The sequence below is a fragment of the Callionymus lyra genome, chromosome 1 (genome assembly GCF_982586985.1).
Source record: "Callionymus lyra chromosome 1, fCalLyr1.hap1.1, whole genome shotgun sequence".
Classification (NCBI taxonomy): domain Eukaryota; kingdom Metazoa; phylum Chordata; class Actinopteri; order Syngnathiformes; family Callionymidae; genus Callionymus; species Callionymus lyra.
This window is the reverse complement of record NC_141818.1, coordinates 23,474,400-23,480,877: the sequence shown is the minus strand read 5'-3', so window position 1 is coordinate 23,480,877 and position 6,478 is coordinate 23,474,400.

Here is a 6,478-nt window from a genome sequence, read left to right as displayed (position 1 = left end):
TTTTTTCAAAATAAGGATGTTGTAATGAGTCATTGGTGGAATGATGTGGCAGCACTTTTAAATCGACAACCACACTCATCATTAAGAATTATTTTGTCTGCCAGCCTGACATTTAGATGTTGTTTGACTGATGATGGACATTTTGCTCTCGGTGTGTACGGCTATGAATACAAATCTTTCATCTGATCTTCTGGTGTTGAACTTGGACTTTTTATTGTTAAACTTTGATTATGGTTAAAGTGGCAGTGTAAGTATTACAATCTCTTCAACTTTTTCACACTTTGTCATTTTAACATTACAAACTCAAATGTGTTTTGTTGAGATTTGATGTAATTACATACACAGTGTGGTCCCAAGTTGCCCCAAATTGAGTGTGGAACAGAATTTATGAATAATTTTCAAAATGGATTGCTAATAAAAATTTGCATTAGGATTGAACTCGCTTGTGGCAATACATTTTTTACAGCCACTTTTTGCTGTCATGTTCAGGATATGTCTCAACTAGCTTTGCACAACTACAACCTGAAGTTTCTCCAATGCTACTTTTCAAAACAGCTCAAGCTCAGCCATATGGATCATCTCTGAACAGCAGTTTTCAATTCAATTTGACATTAAGTTCACTTCTTATTCAGGCCAACAGGTTCAACCCTGATCTATCTGACCAGAGCCCCTCCTTTCACATGCTGTCTCTGCTACATGTGTTGTGCAAACTGCCAAATGGACTTATGACTTTATTTTAAAGTTTCATCTTGCCACTGTGATACACAACTTTTGTGGACAGCCTAAGCTGTGGATTTTTGCAGCTGCTCCAGAGTGACAATGGGCTTCTTGGTATCTTTTCTGACCAATGCTCACCTTTCTCTGTCGGTCAGTTTAGATGGACAGCTATAGCTTGATAGGTTAGTAGTTGTTGTATATACTTCTGATGATTCTCTTGCTTTTTTTGCTGAGGCTTCCATGGAACAACTCTACCAGTACATTAGTACTAAATTACTCACAGGCAATTGATTGCATTGCATTTCATGTTAGGGTGTCAGAGCATAGTGGGTTGAATGCATATGAAGGCAACACTTTTAACATTTTTATTTGTCTGATTTTAAAAAAACGAACCCATCAATTTTATTACACTTAGTTAGAGTTGATCACATACAATTTCAATTAAATACATTGAAGTTTTTGTTAATAAAGTTATCCAGAAGTACGACAGAATGACAGTGTTCTTTCTTATTTTACTGGTACCATTAAGATAAAGATGTTACATTAGTAGTCGATCTTGATCAAACCTTTGACCTGGTCTGAACATCTAGAGGTCCATCTTCTTAACTATTCAAACATGATAGTGTCAGAATAGATCGAAGAGACAGCTGAAGTGCTTGATTCCTATAGAAAGAATGACTGGGGAGGAGGGGAGGGCATTGTCTTATTATTATTATTATTAGAAAAACGTACCTAGTCTTATGTTACATTTGCTTGGATTCATCATGTTGTCTCATAACTTTTCCTAACGTAGTAATAGATGTTATCTCCACACAATCTGTTTTACTCTTTTGGCCTGAAGTTGTACAATAAACCCTCTAATTTCCAGTCATGCATTGCTGTTTCAACCAATTAAATTAGAAAACTTGTGGTCGCGGATTCTTACTCTAAGTCTAGAAGACACAAACAACTCAAAATCAAAGAATGGAACGGGCTCCCAGACAATCTAAAGAACAAAGCAGATTTTCATCGCTTCTCACAGGCTTTCAAAGACTGGCTTTTAGACAACCAGTCCTGCTAGCACTAATAGTACCAGACGGGTATTTGGCAATCAGATGACATTATTAGATTGTACTGTGTTTTTGTATATTATTGAGTTTTTGCTTTATTTGTATGTGATGTATTATGTAAACTGTCTGCATCTTTGTTGAGGACTACAGATGGAAAGTAGCATTGTGCTAAATCTGGTGCAGCCATCTTTTAATGTAACTGCACATTGTCCTTTTAAATTAACTGAACTGAACTGAACTGAAAAATGTCTTCTTTGAATGTCCTGCTCTTTGAAACTTTTAAAGGGCAACTCATGAGTTGAGTTGTGTTTGTCTTAAATAGATCTGGGACCTCTATTGTACTCATCAGTATGTGTCTGTTCGTACAAAACTTTCTATTAATAGAAGTATTTACATTAGAAAATGAGCTTAAGCCCCGCCCACTGAAAACACTTTGTTTTTCTGGAGATTAAATCTCATTTACCACAGGTGCTCTACTGTGATAAATCAAGTATTTTCACACGCATCATCAATTTAAGAAGTCTCCACTTCCAAGTGACTTGTTGTATAAACAAAGCTGTATGATTACAGCTGGAGGAGTGAAGCCCATTATTATGTCATATTGGACTTTGCTCTCGTAACCTCTCATTTGCCGAGATTTCAGGCGGGAAGGAACAATATAGTAAGTAATAACTGCAAAACATCGATCATGATGAGGGACTGCAACTTGGAGAGGAAGACTTTGTCTCCTTTCTTCATTTTTGAATGTAAATGTTAAGACTGAACTCATCACGTTTCTAATTCTTCATGTGTCCTTTTTCTAAATGTACTTGACTACAGCAATGTTATTGAGAGCATAACTTTGACTAATAGAAAACCATGAATTTCTTTGCTTTGTAGCAGAGAGATAGGGAGATGTCTTTAAGGGTGACAAAAGATTTTCAAATTAACTGAATTGCAACAAATCCAGTCAGACACTGACCTCAGACTTTAGAGAAAAGGCAACTATTGCTGCCAAGAAATGGAGAAAAAAATAACGTATAGCTCACAACCAGTTACTGATGTGTATTTTGTGGAGCAATAGTAATATTTAGCATATTGAAAGAGCACCCCTTTCTTATTTGTTTTTTATTTTTCATTATTTTATGTTATTTTGTGAGTTTTGTTAATTTGTATCATTCATGTGTGCAGAACAATTGTATTTCTATTTTTAGACAGGGACAGTGAGTTAAACTTTAGCAGGCACTATGGGCAGCTTTAGGGTCTGTTAGGGGTTTCTGTGTTCCGATGAACCGACCCCTCCCCAGCCTCGTACATGGTGGTGGAATGAAGGACAGACACATGGATGAGTTTAAGAAAAATGCTCGTTTAGTGAATTATGCAAAAGTCAGAGACAAACTTACGTCAACACGGGCGCTAGCAAGCAGAGAGATCTATCACAGACGTCTTCGAATGCCAGAACGCAACGATCAGACAAAATGGTGGATCTTTATAGTAGAATATTCAGGTTAACACCTCTAGTCAAATGTGAAGGTAGGATTGGTCAGTGACTGTAAACACTTGATTCTAAGATGGCCGTCGCACGTGATCGTAGTGGAAACTTACTGAAGGTTGTTGTTTTCTGGAGAGAGTTTATTCCCAGCGACTTGTGTCCTTCAGAGTGAATTCTCAGACAGGTGTCCAGACTTCCTGGAATCTGGGATTGTTTAATCTTTCTGTGTGTGTGAGGGTTTGTGACCTCGGCCTTTGAGTTGTGAACCTGAGTTTAGTTTAAGTGAATGCACTGCAAGACAATGATTATTTAATATGAATTAAATATGTAAGATCATCAGTTAATCAAGTGTCTATTTGAAATGTGTGTTAAATCTAGATGATTGATAACAGTAAAGTTGTAATTTCCTTACATTCCCCCTGATTGCATCATGAACTAATGATGCAATAAAACAAAGACAAGTCTGATTTCAAAATAATGATCGCGAATCTGATTATAAACTAAACATGCTAAACTATCATCCGTATAGTGCCACACAAAGATTACATATGGTGAGAAAGCAACAGAGGAAACACAGATTCATTTAATGAAAACAATTATACATTATGAGCATTTCTCTCAAATCACAAAAAAAAAGAAAAAAATCCAAAAAAATAATTTAATAATAATAATAATTCCAAATTATGCTATGAATTAAAACTGAAGTAATTGAATGCCAAATCATCAAAACAAACATATTCACACTAAGTAACTCAACTCTAATAAGTCTATTTTGAAGTAGAGATTTTGATAAAATGTATATTGTTATGGAGCCAGTATCCACTGTTTTGAAAAACCTCTTTAACGAGGTAAAAAGAAAGCAGCAGCCCCGTTTTCGGCGACTTGGATGTGGGCTCTTCGTGTGAGGTGTTGTTGACGTACTCCCCCGTCAACAGTGCATCATTGAGCTCGTCCTGCAACATAGGAAAGAAATGAACAGCATCGCATTCTTTGGAGAAATGAGAAACAATACATCGTTAAATCATGCTTTTTATTTAGAATTTACTCATACTACTTCATGCAGACAAAATTAACCTCTTCCTATTTACTACCTAAGTCAGAGACATAGTAAAACACAGTCGTACCTTATTCTCGAGCTGTTTTCTACATGAACAATTTAAACTAATTGAATGCAATCTGGACAGAGCTCCCTTCAGCAGTGTTGATCGGCAGAACCGTGCAACAAGAATCACCATCACGTAACAAACCTATTATCCAGCTAAGTATCTATCTAAGTCCTCCCCCTGAGGGACAAATAGAACAACCTAATTTATTTGTATTTAAAAAATGTTTTCTTGAATAACTTTATATCCAAATCTATTGTCAAATCATTTAATTAATCATAATACTCTTTGTATTAACTCTCTTAAATTTATTTATGAATACATTTATTCAATTATATGACATTATTAGCTACAAAAATATATTCTAAGCTTTGTTTAATCTTTATTATTCCTCTTAGATTTGGTTTGAAAGTCTATTGCTAAAGTAAATGGATAATGTCAAATAGAAAAAAATGTCTATGTGCAAACTATTCTGCAGTCGTTTATTTATTCAATTATGTTTTTTCTATATTAGCTATAAAAATTATATATATAAGCTATTCTATTGTTGGATTTCTGGACCTAAGTTTAGCCAATTAATAAAAGACTAACTAAGACTTACTTTATGATTAAAAAAAAAAAAAAAAAAATTTAAAATCTACTCCATAAAATATTTTTTCAAATATAATGATTAATTCTTTTATTTTATTTTCTTGTCCTTTGTTAGATATAGACACTTATTTGAGAACCTTATTTGCCAATATTAACCAATTTATTATCTTTATTTTGAAGTTCCCCAAAGAACTGTTAAACTCTAGTATTAATTTGGTATTTATTTTAGGTTTCCTTTGTTTAAGACTAAAATCAAATCATTTTGTCATGTGGATGAAGACTAGTCATTTTCAATGCTTATATAATTTAATTCCTTCAATAAATTACACTTGCAAGTCCATATGTTGTCAATTTTAGAATTCAACTTGTTTATTTTCTATCAATCTCTTGCTCTAGTTCTTTTTTTTCTTCAACTTAGATTTAAGGTATATTTTGTTTAATGTTTATAGTTGCCTTAGAATGTTAATAGCAGCTTTAGAAACATATTTCCATTTCTTATTGAACTTTTTCAATTAATCAATTTCAGTTTTTAATTCCAAGTTTCACTTTTCATATTGTCTATTGTATTATTGGCTGCTATTGATGTAGATAAAAGTATTCTATTTTAATTTATTAAAAAAATACATGTTCTTAAAATGATTAATTCGAAAATATGTTTATTCATAACAATATGTTTTCTGTTCTTTGAAACTTCTCCAATGTTTGGACATTTTCCAGCCCATTTGATTGTCCTTTTAAATACAAATACCAATATGTACCTTCTTTTAACATTAAGTTAAGTCTTATTAGTTGTAGGGAAGTTGTATTTATCTCAAATCATGATTTCTTGTGTTGGTAATTTAAACATCTTAACTATTTCACCACATGTCCAAAGAGTAGTTTCCTAAAACTACATTTGTTCATATATATATTTAGAAGTCTGCTAGTCAAGTTTTTATCTTTACTCATGCTGGCTCATGTTTCTTGTTTACCTTCTAACAAGGAGATCTTTTGATATATTTAAAAGTCTGCAGTGGACAGTGGCTTCTTATTTCTCCCTCACTGAAGGGCTTCTCAACACCACCTCTAACAGGATAAGAATGATCAGAAGTTATGAGAAGGTCAGTTATTAATCTATTCAGGTGGTGATGAGGATATTGTGTGTGTGTCATGAGTTGTGTATTCCAAACTTTGTAGATCTGTGGATGTCAGTTAACGTTTGTCATGTGTTTTATTTGAATAAACCTTGAAGTTAGCAGAGAGTTCAAATTATCAGTATGTTTTGACTTCATGGTGAAGAGGGAAACAGAGGCGGGTGTTGGAGGGAATTCTTTCATTCTCACACACACACAGGAAGCAGATTGAAGCAGTGACACTTTTTTATCTTATTCAATTTAAATTGAAAACATCATGTGTTTGTTTGTTTATCTCTGAGATCAGTGTGTTATTTGTAATATATATGTGAATGTCTGAGATTTTTGTGTGAGTTCAAATGTGTTTTATGAATGTAATAGTTTATTTGATCAGGTGTCAGTCAGACCTCTTTAATTATTTACCCACAACAGAAA